This window comes from Gymnogyps californianus, chromosome Z (genome assembly GCF_018139145.2).
Source record: "Gymnogyps californianus isolate 813 chromosome Z, ASM1813914v2, whole genome shotgun sequence".
Taxonomy (NCBI): Eukaryota; Metazoa; Chordata; class Aves; order Accipitriformes; family Cathartidae; genus Gymnogyps; species Gymnogyps californianus.
Genome location: NC_059500.1, coordinates 18547488 through 18565897, shown reverse-complemented (window position 1 = coordinate 18565897; position 18410 = coordinate 18547488).

The following is an 18410-nucleotide window of genomic DNA, read 5'->3' as shown; positions in this document are numbered from 1 at the left end:
ATGATAGAATTAGTTAATAAGGTCTCACAATGCCAAACGAGCAGAAGGTTCTCACTGTGCCACCAGTTATGTTGTAACACAACTCACTGCTACACTGCTATCAGACAGCTGCTTTAAAAAAGTCTGCATATGATGCTAGAATTGAAGTTACCTAACTGTCTGTGGCCCTGTGTCTCTGAAAGGGTTGTTCAGTCTGTAGGAGGCAACATATTAACTGAGTGGCTTGGCATACATTTCCTGTCAGTTGCTGCTCTATTTTGATGTAAGAGCCTACAGGTGACTATGTGACACCATAATTGCCTCTCATTCCCTAAATGACTCTCTCTTACAAGTTTCTTACAGAGAGCTGTGCAAGAAAAAATATTTCCTTAACCAATGGAGCCAATCTCATTGCTCTTAAGGTGTTTTTAGTTCAATAAAGTGTTAATTCTTATTCGTAATATTATATTAACCAAAATATCTAGGGAACAGAGTCACACTGTGGCAGGTATTCTTTATGAAAAAAAGAAAACTTCACGGGTCTTTTCCTACTGAGATGACAAGTCAAGTGTGAAATGAAAGACAATAGGTAGATGTAGTCTGATCTGAAAGCAGTAACAACAAGCAAATTGTATTTGTCAGCATAACAGATAGTAGACTCAGCACATCACAGTTCAGGATGCCTTTCATAAGGACTGCAGCAGACCTGGACATGAAGAAAGACAACAAAGTAGCATTACACATGTTTGCAGGGAGTGCCTCCCAGGAACGATGAGGTACTTGGGAAAAAGAATGGAGATGACTCTTTGAAAATGTAATGCATGGGGAAAGAAGACTGATATGAAGAAAAAGATTACATATGGGATGAAGATTGGCTCTAAAATGCCTGAAAGTCATTAAAAGCATCTTATATTTGATGTGGTACGGTGGAATGCAAGAAGTTCGCATTTGTCTTCCCCAGAGTAAAGGATCAAGACAAAAGACTCCGTGAACTCTGGCAAGTGTTATGTCTGGGCAAGGGAAAGAAAAGGCACTGTTTCAGACATGTTCAACAGAACCAGGATGATTTAGCTACATCAGGATATAGGACCTGAAAAGAGTTTTGAGGCTAAATGACACCCAGGAGGCAGAGCTGACCGATGGGTGGGAGAGTAATTTTATTGTCTGTTATGATCAAAAAATTATGGTCCTGAGAAAGATTAAAAGGCTTACTTAAACTTAAGGAAACAGGTGGATAATTTCCACTGGGAAACAGATAAAAGAAAGCAAATGGTCACCATGTTGCAGTTCATTATTGTCAGAAACTTATATCAGCCATTAAATTTATGGAGAAATGAGGGTCAATGGAGAACAGTGGAATCATAGAGGATTCAAGGAAATTCTGCGAAAATCCCTCAGAAGCTGAAAAGAGAAAAAAGAGCTTCCCCTGAGGGCACAACACATTCCTTCTTCCCTTGACAATGGAATATCTCTCTGTGGGTCACTTTTTGGCAGCACAAACAGCAGAACAGTATGATGGGGGCTTTTTGTTCGTTTGGGGGTTTTTTTGCACCAGAAGCTTCCATGTAAATAAGAGTGTATTTTAACTAAAGTGTCATAATAGGGGAGTTCATATGCTGGCAAGTCACAAATTTGAACCAGACATCTTGAAGAAAGAAGGATGACTAGAATGACTAGATCTCCTAAAGTTACAACAATTAGGGGGAGGGGAGGGTGGAACAAACAAACAAACAAACAAACAACAGAAAAGGGAATGGTATCCTAGTTGCAAAGAGACGTATGCATAAACACAGGCTATTTCTGTTGTTTCTATATGCCAAATATTTTTCATCTTCTGGTCCTGGGCAAATCATAGGTAATCAGCTATTTCTTGTCAGTTTTTAAAAATCTTCTATTTAAGTGGCATCTAGAAACCAAAGATTAGTAACAAAACTAAGATATTTGTTTAACAAGTTCTAGTTTTCCAAGAAAGTAAATCCCATATATGACACCTGTATTGGATTATATTTTTCCAAACAAAACTTCCTACACTAGATGCTGCCAAATCTAGTCATTCCTATTATATTCACTCATTAATAGCTCCAACATAGGAAGCACTTTGTACTATAGAGAGAGAGAGAGAAGTCTTTTTTTTGTACCTCTTGAAATACTTAATTCAGCTGTAAATTCCTATACTCAATAGAAGCTGTCGCGGTTTAACCCCAGCCAGCAACTAAGCATCAGGCAGCCGCTTCCCCCTCCCAGTGGGGTGGGGAGGAGGAAAAAAAAAATAAAAGTAAAACTCGTGGGTTGAGATAAGAACAGTTTAATAACTAAAGTAAGATAAAATACACTACTAACTAATGATAATAATAATAATAATATAATTGTAATGAAAAGGAATATAACAAAAAAAGAAATAACACCCAAGAAAAGACAAGAGATGCACAACGCAATTGCTCACCACCTGCTGACCGATGCCTGAGCAGCAATCCGCGCCTCCCAGCCAACTCCCTCCTGTTTATATACTAGGCATGACATTCCATGGTATGGAATACCCCTTTGGCTAGTTCGGGTCAGCTGCCCCGGCTATGCTCCCTCCCAGCTTCTTGCACACCTGCTTGCTGGCAGAGCATGGGAAACTGAAAAGTCCTTGGCTGAAGACAAGCGCTACTTAGCAACAACTAAAACATCAGTGTTATCAACAGTATTCTCACACTAAATCCAAAACACAGCACTGTACCAGCTACTAAGAAGAAAATTAACTCTATCCCAGCTGAAACCAGGACAATGTATATCTAAAGAAAATAAATTTCCTAAGTAACTTATTTTGTCTGACAATTTTTATTTTTAAAAAATTGAATCAAATGGTTAAACATAATAATTTTAACTGCATAAAGTCAAAACAGGTGGCATTTGGAGAAAAATTCATATCTATTGAGTATCAAAATTTGCTTTTTGTACCAGAAATGTGTGTGATTTAGCGGTACAAGAAGAAAGACAAGCAAACAAAAACCAACACAACTGTTTCACTTTACAGATATGGAATGATTTCTCTCTGTCATTGTAGTGACTGTTTGGCAGCAGCTGCTACTCTGTGACCCCTTGGTCTTACTCTCTCTGTTAGCTTCAATCTCAGTGGGACTCACTTCTCTACTCTTGTTGACTTCATCTGTCTGCTCCTCTTTAACCTCTTCCTTTGGTCTTCTAACTCACTTCCTTTCTTTAAATTTCAGCTAAATCCCTGATTGTACCTTGTGATTTGTTGTCTCTATAAGGATTTCTGTGCTTTTTTGGAAGCACAGATACACTAGTAACATTATTTTCAGTGATTTGTTAACTGTCCTCAATCAGAGACAGAACAAAACATAATCTCTGCTTCTGGAGTTTAATTTCTAGCTAAAAATAAAACATTGATTTTTGTATCAGGTAGCAGATACAAGCAAGCATACTTTGAATTAGTAACATTCTCCAGTTATCTCAAATATTGTATAGCTATGATTCAAATAACAATCCATGATTTTAAACCACAAGACTACATCCAAGCTTATGACCCTATAACAGTAAAGTAATAGAAAATTCTATCTGATGATGATCCAGTTTTGAATCTTTTGGCAAACCCTGAGACTCAATGATTTAGAAATCGCTGAGTGAACATACAGTTACATTTATAATATTTATTCAAATTAATTTTTTTTCATTGCAGCTCTAGATATTAACAAAGCATTTATTAGGAGTGGGTCTTAAAAAGACTCTGGCTTTAGATCCCAAACTAAATGAAATTAAATACTGCAATGTGGTTAACACAAAAGTGTTGGGGACGGTACAGCTCTAAGTTCAGGCGAACAAATTGTCAGCCTAATTGGATGAGCATTGAATAATGTCAATTACAGCAGTCTTTATTTATGGTGAAACATCTTAAAATTAAAGGTCAATGCAGAAGCAGAAAGCCTTTGGCAGTTTCTTACTGGAAATAACGTATTTTCACACTTAAATTCATGTATGTGTTTTTGCTTGAAATATTTTTGTTGTTGCTTTGGAAACACATCTACACTACGGAAAGTTTGAAAAAATACTGCATGGATGCTAAAAGTATTTTCCTGCTTTGGAAATGACAGTTTGAAATCATAGGGCAGGCAGTCCAAAAGCCAGGAGAATATCCTTCTAAAAAATGCAAAGGTTAAAATAATATCAACAGGTCTATACTTCAGCTGCTAACACTGATAACTGATAACTGTACTGCTAGGCCCTGTACAGACAAAGCCTCAAAAATTAGTTGGGAAATGCACATATTTTTTAAATTGTTCCATCCATTTTCCAACATCAAAGTAAATATCAAATAAGTCTTTCATTTGCATTTTAAAAAGCGTCTTGATTGCTGGTTAATTAAATATTGATTGTTCAAAGAACACATTGAAATTTAGTAGGAATGCAAGAGATAAGCAAAGTTACTAACTCATTTATACAAAATTACCTCTGAAATACATGTATAATTACATTCTTATTGTTTGAATGAACTCTCGTTGTTGCTTGAAAGGATATTTAGCTTTTTAATTGGTAGTAATAAAGCCAACAGGAGCTTCTTAGTTCTTAGTTAATGTAAACACTTCTGCTCTTGGATCCAAACTGAAGTTCCTCTCTTAGGTCATGGGGAACTGCAGAACAAGAAAAAATGTAAGTTTGCACCTGTTTCTCTTGCAGTGTGCTATTTCTCTTACACTGAGGCCCTGCAACACCTTGATACCTATCCCAGTAACTCAATATGCATACGCCTCTAGCAATTTCAGTAAAGCTCTATGTCAAAATTATAGATTTTTTACTGCCTAGGAGAGGCAAGCTATTATGTTTATAATGTGCACTATTTTCCCTTGCTGTTGTAGATCCATTTTGGTTTACTCACTAGCAAACTCAAGTTCATATTAATATGACAAATGCAGAGTCAGAAATTACTTATCCATAACAATAGGGCAAAAGAAGAAATCTGAATTTAAATCCAATAAACTTAAGGGATATTCTGCTGCTGTAATGGATATAAAATCGGTGGCTTAGGTTAGATACTGACACTATAAATACTCAGCAGGAACAAAATTTCTTAGGGGATTCTGCCTTTGAAATTCATTCCTAGAGAATATCTTTACTGCCCACAGGCAGAAAATGAGGGAATATTCACTCCAAACATAAAGTCTTGTCCACACAACTTCCTTGGGAAAAAAAGGCTGTAGTAGGACATTACTTAAAATCTTTCTTTTTTCTCCTCCTCTTGAATGAGGAAAAATATAGGAAGTAAGTTGATAAATATAGGAGTGTATATATTCCTTTATTTCTTTTCATATTTTATTATCTACAGTAAGTACACAATGGGTTTTAAATGTCATTTTTATACACTGTTACTACAGAAAAATGAAAAAAGAAATGTCTTCTTTAACCAAACTGAAGATGAAATTACAGAAACAAACTGTACTACCTTCTTCAGAGGTGCTGTATTACTGTTGTGGTTACTTGGCCTAAGATAATGGTTGGTGGCACTCTTCATATCAGCAGAGGAAAGGCCAGTCAGAAATCAATAGTTTTTGTTCTGTTGAAAAGAAGAAATAGGATTTTTTTTTTTTTACTGAGACAGCTGTAGGTTAGACCCTTCTGCATGCAGTCCCAATCATTTTCTCCAACTGAACTGCAATGGCTAGTTCTTCATGCCTCCTGTCCTTTCTCATACATTTAGAACCTTGGGGCTGGGGCTGTGGCAGAAAAGATAATTTATCATGAACATAGTGGAGAGAAAAATGATATCTGGGCGTCTGCTCTGTTGGCTTTAGCTGCTGGACAGTAGACTTCAATGGGTCTTTAACTAAAGGACTACTAGATTGGGAAGTTTCTAAAAAGTCAGCAGATGAAACAAGGAAAGAAAAGTCAGAGTAAGTTGTGACAGCTCAAGTGTTCAGATGCGTATCCTTTCAAATGTATACATCCAATCTGCAGATGTTCTCTAACCTCCAGTCTCAGTCTGCAAAAGCAGTTGAATGAATCATCAAGTATCTATATCTGATTCAGTTTTATTTCACATCTTCCTTTAAAAACGTGTAGATATACTAGAAATAAAGATTTTTTTTTTCCAGCTCTACAGAACCTGTGTAGTGTTCACAATTTCAGATTATAACTGAGGCAGCTGACAAACCACAGAGAGACAAAATAACTGTCTATATTGGTTTGCAGGGGCCGAGGGGCAGACCATGCTGACAAATCTTAGCACGGTAATGGGCCCTGCATGCAGGAGGCACTCCACAGCACAGCTCTCTGCAAACTTCATATGGCGTTGTAGTCTGAGACCACAAATCATTTTGGCAAAAAAGACTGGCTGAGTTCATGGGCATGTCTGATTCAATTGCTTGGCAAGGGACACCCAGACCCAGGCACTGTTGTACTCCAAGTAAAGGAGCTGGGTGGACAGGCACAGGTATGGCCATAGTTTTGTTAATCCCTTGTACTTTAGCCCAGCTGAAGAAGTAGAGCAATGTAAGCTTTCCCAAGAATAGGCTTGAATTGAAAGAGTTCAGAAACTGAAAGAGTTTGAGCAAGAACCTTCACTTAAAACACAATATTGAAGTATTTAAGGCAATATTTAAGCTTCTGTTGTTATTTCTTTTCTGAGGAAAATCACTATCCCATCCACGGGACGAAAACAAAAAAAGGACAAGATGACTTATCAGGAGAGTTAAAATAACAAAATTTACAACTTAATTATATCATAGCTGTGCAAAACATGACTAAGTAATTGAACGGATAGACTCAACAACAGAGAAGATTATTTTAGCGAGTCAGAAGTGTATAATTATAAGTAATGGGCTAAATCTGAGCAAAAGAAAATTTTAAGGATAAAGTACCCCAAAAAATTCTCACTGGCAAGTTCAACTAATGTACAAAATAGTTTTTGCTGGTGTAACCACAAATCTGGCTCGGGTAAATCTAAACTGGAGCACTCAGATGTCATAATGAAGAGGGTTATATCCCAACTCAAGAGGAAAAACACCCGAGAACATATGAGCCACCCAGCACACTGGAATAACCTTTGCCAGAAAGTTCTGCAGGAATGCACAGGGAACCCCAAGACTTAAAATTTAAAATTTTAAAATCCCAAAAATATGAGTGATTGAGGAATTACTTCTTTTTCATTCCTAGATCGTATGGGTTTTTTTCTGCAATATTATGCCATTCCCTTTCCAATATCTTGCCAATTTCTATATTTAATTGTACCTGGGGGTGACGGAGAGAAACTCATTGATGGCTGTGTCAGGGCGCGTGGGGATGGATCGACAGGGCTGGGCCAAGACGTCAGCCCACAGCTGAGGTCAGGATCAGACCCCTTGAGGGCAACTGGGCCAGGCTCAGCCCCAGGATGGTGTCCTAATGGTGGAGGCTCATCCCCGGGCCTTGAGCTAGCCCCAAGCCCCAGCACCAATCTCCGGTGGGGCCCAGTCACAGCCTCCCTGCACAGTGAAGGGCATGCCTATACCTCACACCCTGCGGGCAGAGGGCTTGGTACGCACCCCCATGGCAGCAGCAGGAGTGCGCACAGGGTTGGGCTGGGGGTCCATGCCACAGGGAGGCCTGGGACAGGGTTCCCGGTGCTCAGCCTAAGAGGATGTGCAGATGACACTTAATTTCTGTCACATCTGAGGCATTCACTCTTCAGTTTTACCATTTTCTGATGTTACTTAATGTGATTACTTAACAGATCATGTGTTACATAGGTGCTATGGATTTGAGTTTGTGCTGATGAGGAATCGGAGCATGGCCAGGCAGAGCAGAGCTCAAGGGTAGGAGGGATCGCTTGCTTCTTGCTCCCAATCCCCCATGCTGCCAGGGGAGCATTCAGCTACAGAAGCTGGATAAAGCCAGGGATCAGCCAGACCTAGCAATGCTCTGACCACATTTGTTTCAACATATCTTCTTCAAAGTGTAGTTACTTAAAACTATGCAAAGATTGCAGTGATAGAGAGATACGATGCATCTTCTTTGGCTTTAACAGTTTATATTATCTGACTCTTTTTGCCTGTGCATAGCACTAACCAAATACTCAATTCATATGGGTGCTTCACTCAAAGACTAAGAATCTGTGAAAAACCCTATCCCTGTTAAGGAAAGAATACAACAGTTTTCTCACCATGTTCTCCAACAGACTGGAGGGAAGACAAACTCATACAGTTCATGAATTTGTAACATGAGTACTTCCTAAATCCTTTCATCATATCAGGGACAGAAACTGCACTCTGAAGGGCTGCCCACCAAATCTTCATAAATACCTGACTTATTTCATTAGTTATGAGACAGGAAAGCTTTAAAGAGGACAGAAAGCATACGAATGCACAGTGAAAAAGATGTTGTACTGTATTTTGGATGCTCGCTGCAGTAGACTCTCTGCTGCATGCACCCGAATTTTTGACATTCCAAGTAATGTTAACACAAGAGGCCCTTTGAACCCACATATACGCAACGGCAGCAAAACAAAACGACAAAGGTCTGCTCTAGGAGTCCCACCACCACCAGTTCCTCATGTGATTTTTGTCTCCCCTCACCTCTGGAAACCTCAGGCCTTAACCTGGGGTAAGGTTTGCCAGAAGTTCTTCAGGAGATCTCCCCACAGTCTTCATAGATCTTTATACCCCTCTCTTTCTTTTTTTTAAGTATAAAGCAGCAAAATAGTACTCTGTTTGCAAAGCTACTTCTCCCCCACACTTTTTTCCATCATCTTCAGAATGCAGTATCTCTTTCAACTGCTAAGCATTAAAAAAAATATTTTGAACAGATTAAAAAAATACTACATATTCTCTGATGACTAGCCAATAGCTCTTATGGGACCTTTATATTGACAAGATCACGCAACCACCAACCAAGCACACAGTAACTCATATTTTCAGTCCTGATTATCAGATAAAGTAATTCAAGCTAGCTATTCAATGGCTTTCACTGGCAATATTGTACCAAGGGGACTGCTTAAACTCGAGTTTACAGTACATCTCGTACATTTAGGTAATCACATTTCTGTTTAAGCCCTGGCATGACCCCGGATTCAAGTGAATGTAATAGTTCGTCTGTCCACATGATAATCCTGCTGGGTTATGTAAGGAAATTATTAAGGGTTTCACTATGTCCTGTCAGCTCTGAGCACTAATTCCAAAAGCACATTCTGCTTTCTTTGACAGATTTTTAAGAGAGTGCATGTCCTAAATGACTGTCAGTCTGCATAATAATCTGAACTATTACACTCAAAACTTTTATAAAACACTGCTAACAGTGGTTATTTAAATAACGTTCATTTAAATGTTGTATATTACCATTTTATGGCTTCATTCTCAGCTTTAGAGTTTGGAATTTCCTGCCCCCCCTCCACATGGGCAAACATTCACAATGCGACATCTGCAACTTTCAATATCAACTAAATTAGATTCTAAATTCAGATGCTCTCCTTTATAATATCCCAAGTCTTACAGAGGTATAAACCTAGAGGTATGATGTCTAGGTATTAATTGACATGGTAAACATATATGACTCCAGCAGATCTAATCACTGAATCTCTGTAAGGATCAGTTTTTAATCTCCTGGAAATAGGACACAATAGCGAACATATTGTTTTAGTTTACAGCTTCTTCAGAGTTTTCATTTTTCCAATTACTCTCACAGCTTGCAAATGTGCAGAATTTCCTGAATCCCAAGTCTTCAGCATTTGCATATATTAAAAATATATGCGTGCAGGAGTGAGGATTCCTGCCTCCTGAATTTGGTTGCTTTCTAAACCCTCATTTTCCTTTTTTTAGTTTTCATTTGGGTTTGGGTTTTTTTTCGGTCAAATTATACTGGGAATACTGGTTTCTATTAAGTTTGCAAATACAGGCAAATATCCAAAATCTAAGTCATAATGTTTAAAATGTGGCAGTACAGCGCTTAAGAAATAAGAAATGAGCTTTTGACTTCATCCTTTTCAGTCCAAAGCGACAAGGAAATACTAAATATCTAAAGATTAGGAATCCTTTATTTTATGTCTGGCATGTCTGACCCTTATATCCTACCTAGGAAGTCTCACAAGTGAAGTAGTTTTACCCATTAATATATTTTTAGAGTGCACCTCACTCAGTGGTAATCTAAATCTAAGAAGGGCTGGAACTAGCATGAAACACAATCCTGAAACAAGGAATCACATGTGGCACTTTGGGATTCCTTCTTTTTCTTTTCTATGGCTACAAATGATAATCCACGCTATGTACACTTCGATTAAAGGTTATCTGACAGCAACTCAAAGCAAAACTTTTGACGAGTGCTGTCTAGCAGTTTGAACCATTCTGTAATGATATACTTTGCAGTCTGAACTGGGGAACTCTTTAGCACAGACTGTCATGGAAGCCAAGATTAAAACATGGATCATCATGAGACTAAACCAAATCACAGAGCGTAGACTTCTTGTTTGTCATCAAACATAATGATTTGGAAGCAACCGTTGACTCATTGCTTGGAGCTGAGAATATATCAAAAGAATAAGTTAGTGAAGAGCATCCTGCACATTATATTTTTATTAAGATGTCATTGTCTAGCATATAATCACATTTTTATGAAAAAGCAATTTATAAAACAACTCACATCATATTTTCACTATTTTTCATCGCTTCCCAGAGCTTTGGATACTGGACACTATTTGAAACAGAGACAGCACAGCCTTTTGTATGAAACAAATAAAATAAAAACTAGTAAGACCAATGTTCCTCTGTGTCCCATATATCCAAAATATATATAAAATATAAGATCTAACAATAACAGTTCTGTACAAGGATAGAGAATATGTTGCTTTGGTCTGGAGATAAAAGATGAATGCTGTACATATGCAAAAGCCTAGCTTTTATCCGTATTTCCACTAGAACAGCTTCATTGCTTAAGGAACCAATATGATCTATAGTAAAACTTGGTCTTTCTATTAGCTTAAATTCTGAATACTATATCAGAAAGACATTTTTCTCAGTATTGAAATAAAATTGCCCTTCTGGGGAAGAAATTTTTTTAGTACTGAAGAGCAAGTCTTTGAATCAGTTGTACATGACACATTTTGTTTGGTAAAATGTGCAAAATACAAAATGTCTGTGTTTCTTGTGCCTCTCAGTTTTGGAGAGAGAGCTTAAGAGTCCACAGGGAAATTTGATTTTAAATAGCCTTCTCTTCTCCCCTTGATTTTTGCTTCCACCTCTCCCTCTTGTCTCTCTCCAAAAATCTATCAATGAGCAACACTTTGTTCAATTTTTCCCCATTTTCACAATTTAATATTTTTTCTAAATTTCTGAGACTTGAAAGTTTTTTAATCCCTCAGAAGAAGGGGGGTGGTGGTGTTATTTCATACTGTGAACACTTTTCATTACTTATTTTTACTGTTATCACTGAAGATTAGGCCAAACATATTGTTATTTATATCTCTTTAAAGTTCTTAGATTTGATTTTTTTTTTGGAAAAAGATTGAATTGTTTTTAGTCCTACAATCTTTTTCTCAGAGATTTATATGAACATATTTTTGGACAACAGTGACATGTCTGAACTATTCAAGGTACAGTTTGGATATTGTTCTTTTTATATGTTGCAGTTGGCATTACTATTTCCTATCTTAAATATAAATATAGCTATGATTTTACAGCAACTTCGATGAGATGCAGATGTGTCTGTTAGTACCATCTGATTCTGCAAATGACTGAGCATTAACAGAAGGTCTACAGGATGTTGATACTAACACCACAAACAATTTTATTAAAGTCAGGATGAGAAGTTTTTTTCAAAGTACTTAGTAGATTAAACTGCTTCTGCAATGTTCCATTCTCATAACAACAAAAAATACAGTACCAGCACCAAATATAACTGTTTTGTGTATTAGTCTTTCCTCAGATATATTCACTGATAAACGCTTTACTCCTATGAATATATGGCTATCATCTTCTTATTCCACAAGATGCAAGTAATAATCAAGATAATCACTACCATGTTCAATCTAGATCCATTCTGACAGTTTTAATGCAATTTAAAATTATAATATTTACCTATTTACTGACAAGATTCTTAATACAAGATGGAAGTAGTAAGACATGTAAAAGACTGAGTTCTAACAATAAAAAAGTATTGACTCTAGCAGATGCTTATGATAAATAAAAACTAAAGGCAAAGTATAGATATATTTATTTTCATGACTGAGCCCAGGGTAACAATATCACTCAATATCATGCAAGAAGACTAAATAGAGCTTTATATAAAGACTGCGCGTAGCTTGTGTGTTGGATTGTGAATGGCAATTAAGAATATCAATGAAAAGCATGTCCGTTAGAGAACATCTTCAGCAGTTTTGTACTTGTCTTTGAAAGAATGAGAAGATAAGTTTGAGATGCTCTCTGGCAACTTCCTGCAAACAAATAAGTAACACTGAAAATCATTATCCACAGTGGGGTACTCCTAAGGGAACATCAGGTATACGTCAGATAATCATTGAATTTACATCATATTATCAGCTTTCTAATCCCAAAAGAGCTGTCATAGACAGACAAAAACCCATCAAAGCATTGTGCATTGCTCAGCTGGGTATGCATGGTGTGTATGCAGACCACAAGCTGTTCTTTTGGCCACTTACCTAATTGCCTTTGATATCTCTTGGGAAAAGCTAGTTCAGGTGTTCTGCTGAAAAGAAGTGGTGCAAAATGTATGGCCAATGCAACAGTTGTGGCTATCTGTCACTCATGAAAGTTTTTCCCTAGACAGGTCTGAAACGTACTGAATATTTTAAGATTTCACTTTTCAAGTTATCTATTCTACAGAGCAAAATGAGGCATGTAGAACATGATTTTCAAAACAAGTGGAAATGGCATACTGCTAGTATGCATTTAATGGTAAAACTGTCCCTGGATTTGATAAGGTTAAAAGTTCTAATGTCACCAAATGTTTGGGGGTTTTTTTTAAATATAATTTACTGTCTAAAATAATAACAAAATTGCAAGTGTCACTGTATTTATATTGTTATCACAAAATACAGTATCACGTAAACATGAAGTAGCACAGGTTGCAGAAAGAGAAAAATAAAAAGCTGTAAAACCTAAAATCACTAAGTACTTTGCAAAGAACTTTCAGGGTCCCTTCACATTCCCATCATCTCATGTATGGTGTGAAATACAGATAATCGTTCCAAAATATGGATGATCATTCCAACACAATGAGAAAGACATAAGAAGTCTTTAGCGCAAACAGTATAATTTCCACCTAAATGGCGCTCTCAATATAGCAGAGGAGGAAAACGATGACTGTATTGTCAATAGCTACATAAACAGAACTGATCAGTAGTTTCTGGTGTATGTTTTTAATGGTCAAATGTAGTTTCCAACTATTCAAAATCTCCCACAGGAAAACTAAACTTTTGCCAACATTTTTTTAAGGATCAGTCAAGAAAAATGAAGTACCATTTTTTTCTTTGATGAGCAAGCTAATACCAACACTACCTAATATCTCAGGATGAAGTTCGTTATTTCAATGTACAGTACCCGCTTCAATTACACTTTGTACAGCCAGACTAAAGACTCTTTGTGTGGGACACAGGACTTTCTAACAAGCTATACCAAGATTCTTTTGATGAGTCCCTTCCAGGAACTGAAAATTATCACAGTTTTCACAGTCTTCCATTATATAGGTTCTGTGTATGTTCTGTGTACTGTTAAGCCCTGAAAAAAAAAAAGATATTTCATCGAATTTCACTGAAGACCTCCACTGTCTATATAGTGCATTGACTGTATTGTGTCTGCATATTATGATAATAAATGAGACGATACCAGAAATATAAAGATATATAAAGGGAATCATCTCTTTTATTGAATCGAAATAAAATTTGGCTCAATTCAACATTTGTGTCATACTGAGGTGCCAACAGTGACTGTCAGCGTAATAGCTGAGATGTCCATGCCTTCACACATTTAAGTTGTTGATCTCCTTTTACATCAGGGGAAATGAGAAATGTTTGTGGATTTTTCCAGCATCGTGGATTTCTCCAGCAATTTGAAATGTCAAAAAACATTGTGTGTTCATAAGACTATAAAACAAACTGCTGAGGTCTTCATTTGTCTATTAGCCCAAGCTTATGAGGATCTCAGAGGGTAATACTCAGTCACCAACACTCAAGAAAGATTACCTTCAAAAACTTTTTAAAAAGGAAGGTAATGAGACTGGAAGAATCATGTTAAAAGGAAGTACATAGGCTGATAAAATCACAAACAGTTGATCTTTTATATTTAAATTTAAAATGTTTCTCCTGAAATCATGAAGCAAATTTTTAATGTTCTTAATCTATAACTATAGTGGAAGGATATTTTAAGTCAGAGGAAATATTACTTCCTGTGTTGTATTTATTTCCAATTATATAAACTTGACACTTAAGTTCCTCAGAAAAACAGCTGTATGAGTCATCAGCTTCCTTCACAGCTTGCTTGGTTGTGCTAAAATTTTTTACCTTGTCATTAACTAGAAGAAAAAAAAAAGAAAGAAAGGTAGAATGAAAAGCACTTAAAGGGACCCTTTAATTATAGCTGAACAAAGCTGAACAAAAGTTACGCATGTACCACTTAACTCCCTAGGGTCATAGTGACAGTCAACACAATAACTATAAGAATCAAGACATGTCATCTGGCAATCAGGTTCAAAACAAACAAAAAACAACTGCGCTTCACACAAGAGCCATGTAATTCAAGGTAAAAAAATATTGTGGATGCTAAAGTTGAGGAGAAATTGGATGAACTCTTGGAAAGGTAATATGCATTTGATTATTAAATAGACAGAACCTACATTCAGCTGAGGAAATCTTTTGAGATTAAAATAGTGGAGGTCTGGAGTACATTGCAGACACTTACTGACCTGCTTTTATGGCATCTCCGTGTGGCCACTGTTGTAGACAGGCGCCTGGGATAAATGAATCTTTGTTTTGGCCCAGTTTGGCTGTTTTTATGGCTTCCCGTTTAGTCACTGGGAAAGAAATATGCGGTTTTGAAATTTGTGCTCTTTGGACACTCTGTTTACTCTGTGCTTTCACTTTTGTAAGACTTCTGTTGGACAGAATGAGAAGAAATTATTTTTTTATTATTGTCATTTTTTATTTTGATTATATGTTTGATTATATGTTCTTCAGGACAGGAATTGGTTAGCATAGTAAGTAATAAATTACAATAAGAACCTTGTCTTTGTCGAATTCAGTGGGTTTTCTGGCATTCTCTGAAAACCAAAAACCATACTACTTAGTAGATCACAATGTTAAACCTAACTTCTAGGGTTAGGAGAGGTTATATTAATTTCTGCAAGGATTTACAAAAAAAAGAACAAATTTATATAAAGGCACAAAGTTTTCATGTATTTTATGAAATTTATTGAAGAAATTAATTTAAAGGCAAATAACTATCATTTTATATATGTGCATTCTTTATTAATACTGAGAATAATTATCTAAGTGTTTGTATGAATGATTTTTCTAGGCCAGCATGCAAAACCAACAACCAGGAAAGAAAAATTATGAATCCCAGACACAGATCACTGTACACTCTTTTCCTCAGGTCTTGCTTTATTTCAAAAAACCAAAACAAAACAAAACAAACTTCAAAACCAGGACAAATCAATTTAAACTGCAGTTCAGACTATCCAAGGCCTTTGTAGCTTCAGTCAGCTGGGAGAAGAGAGGTTAGATCCTTCTTACCTAATATCCCACCTTGTACCATACTCTATCATCTTTCCAGTTCCCCACCACAATCACTACATATGTAGGAACACAGTAAACCCTGAGATGTCAAAGCATCATCACACCCTGTCACACTACTTGATGTTGGAGAAAAACAAAGAAAAAAAAGCATTGCCTGGCAGTCTCAAAATCTCTCTATCTAGTAGCCATCTTCTGGGAATTCAAAAACAGATCAATAACCTTCTTAACTAACTATAACATAGAGTTAACTGGTCATTCTTAGCAGTACCACAACATCTCAAACACCTCAGTGTAGAATTAAATGCCAGTGAAGAGCTTTCCGTGGAATTAATGCTTAAAAGCCTCCATCTTGATATTTGATTTTTATCCGTAGTAATCCCATAAGAAATCTGATACATCATTTAATGTATGTTTTAATAGGTTTCCTGAGAATTAGATTAGGAAACAAAAACAAATTTTTTTTTTTTCTTTGAGTAAATTTGAGTTTTTCAGAGCCTTGTCAGTAATCTTGGAAAAATTCAACAACACAAATAGAATGACTAGATATTATGTTGAGGTCACGTACATGAGAATAGGAAAGCATTTTTACAGTTGTGTGCCTCAGCACTGTATTAAAAAATATTTTTAATTTTCTCTTTGAAGAATTAGATGCTCAGAACTTGTCACAAAAGCAATATCAGTTGTGTGGTCTTCCGAGCACATTTTTTAGTGTAATTCTAATATTGCAATGGAATCATGAACATAAGCAACTGAAATCTATTTCTGTGGGGTATGATGTGAGTACTATTACAAAAAGTGTTTATCTTCTCAGACTTGAGACAACTTCAAGGAAGGTATGATTTAATTTTCAGATTATTGTCAAGAAATAACTTTGGCACAATCTTCTATTTGTTTCTTTTAAAACATACTTAGTGTATTATTAGTGTATATTTTAAAATACATATTAGAAACAAAGAACAGAAAACCAGTTACTCTTGTCAATGTTTTCAGCACTGTACAATCATTCTTTCATGAAAAGGGGCAATATATGCTGCCAAGGGGGTCTGATTTTTAAAATAATATAAAAGCAAGTCTTAAGCTCAAGGGCACTGTTTTATTCATCATTGACAGGAATAGCAAGTGGTGAGTCATGACTCTTTTTTTAAATTCATTCACTCACTTTCTATGCCTCTTTTTTTAGCTACCGAACTTGCAATACCATCTGCTTTCTGCCGTCAGTGACTGAAGTTGCCTCTAGCTGAGACTAAAGCCATGAATATTTAACACCTGCAAACAGAACCAGTAGTTCTCTCAAGACCAGAACCTAAGCTTAGTGGACATTTGAAAACCTGGGTCTGCATTCTCCATCTCTAGACACAGTCAAGTACCTATGTGACAAATTCAGTAAACACAGAAGCAGATTGCAGCTACTTCCTGAGTCTCAAGTCTCGGGGTAAAGGTCCATGTTTGGTAGCACTCCTAGCTTAGAATATGCTTGCCTTTTATGCTTATTGTCTTCTCCTGTACAACTCTTTGCAGGACCCTAATAGTCAAACAGCTTTAGGGTTAACACAGCTGAAAAAGAACCTGGACAGAAAAGGAGGAAAGAAAGGAACGGGATGCTCCCATCCCATCAGTTCCCTAGCCTCCCTCCTAGAAAGGCACTACAGACAGCAGTAGCAGGCAGCCAGAGATCACAAGTGAGAAATGGCAATACTTAAGCCAGGGCTGTTGCGCCAGATCATTCCTTCATCCTGCTTAATCAGACGTAGCCTTTGAGTCCAGATTGAGAGAAAAGGCCTGAAACAGACACGCTAGTGTGATAAGAGATAATAAAAAATACTTGACTAATTCCATTCTTTGAAATTTTATGCAAAATTATACTTTCATTTATTTATTTGTTGCTGGCCTGGAATACTAAATCTGTTAAAGCTATTCACAATAAAATTATGTGAGTGTAAGTAAATTAAAAAGCCAAAGGACCAGGCAAAGATAAAGTATTATACAGCTACATGAATCTCTCCCAATAACAAGATGCCCAAAACCAGAGCTCTTTCAAAAAGATCTTCCTTTTTCCACAGCACCTTTTGAAAAATTGCAAAAAAAGTGACATAGCCATATCTGTTCATTCTAAGTTCAATTTCTGACCTCTTTTCACTACTGAAAAAAATAAATTTCATATCTGTAACTTTAAATTTTTTTTTCACTGGGTTTCTATGGAGATTATAGATATTTTCAGGAATAAACTTGTAGAAATTACTTTAGTATTTGTTCTAGAGCATGCTCTTTTAACGGAAACATTAACTGTGGAAAAAAGAATAGGAAATAAATCCTGTAAGAGATTCTCTAATACTTTAAAATGCATAATTCAACTTAGCACAGGCTTTGTGGTGATGCATGGTGTGGCAATTCTGATGGAATAAGTTATGCAAACCACCTTTAGTGATATTTTGGAAAGTAATTTGCAAAATGTAGTCCGTACACGATATACCTCTTCTCTTCTATTCATTTGCTACTGTTACTGAAGTATAGCCAAGTGTTTTCTTAACAGTTTACTGACATTACCTGCATCGACTAAGAAACAGTTTCTGAGTCTGCTAAGCAAAGGCAGGAATCTGGGTAATATTTATGAGGAGGAAAATCAAAACCCTTTTAACTTGAACTATAGACTCTCTTACTAAAACTATACATCAGGGCTAGAGGGTGCACTTCTGTAGTGGGATATCTAGCAACAACTGCA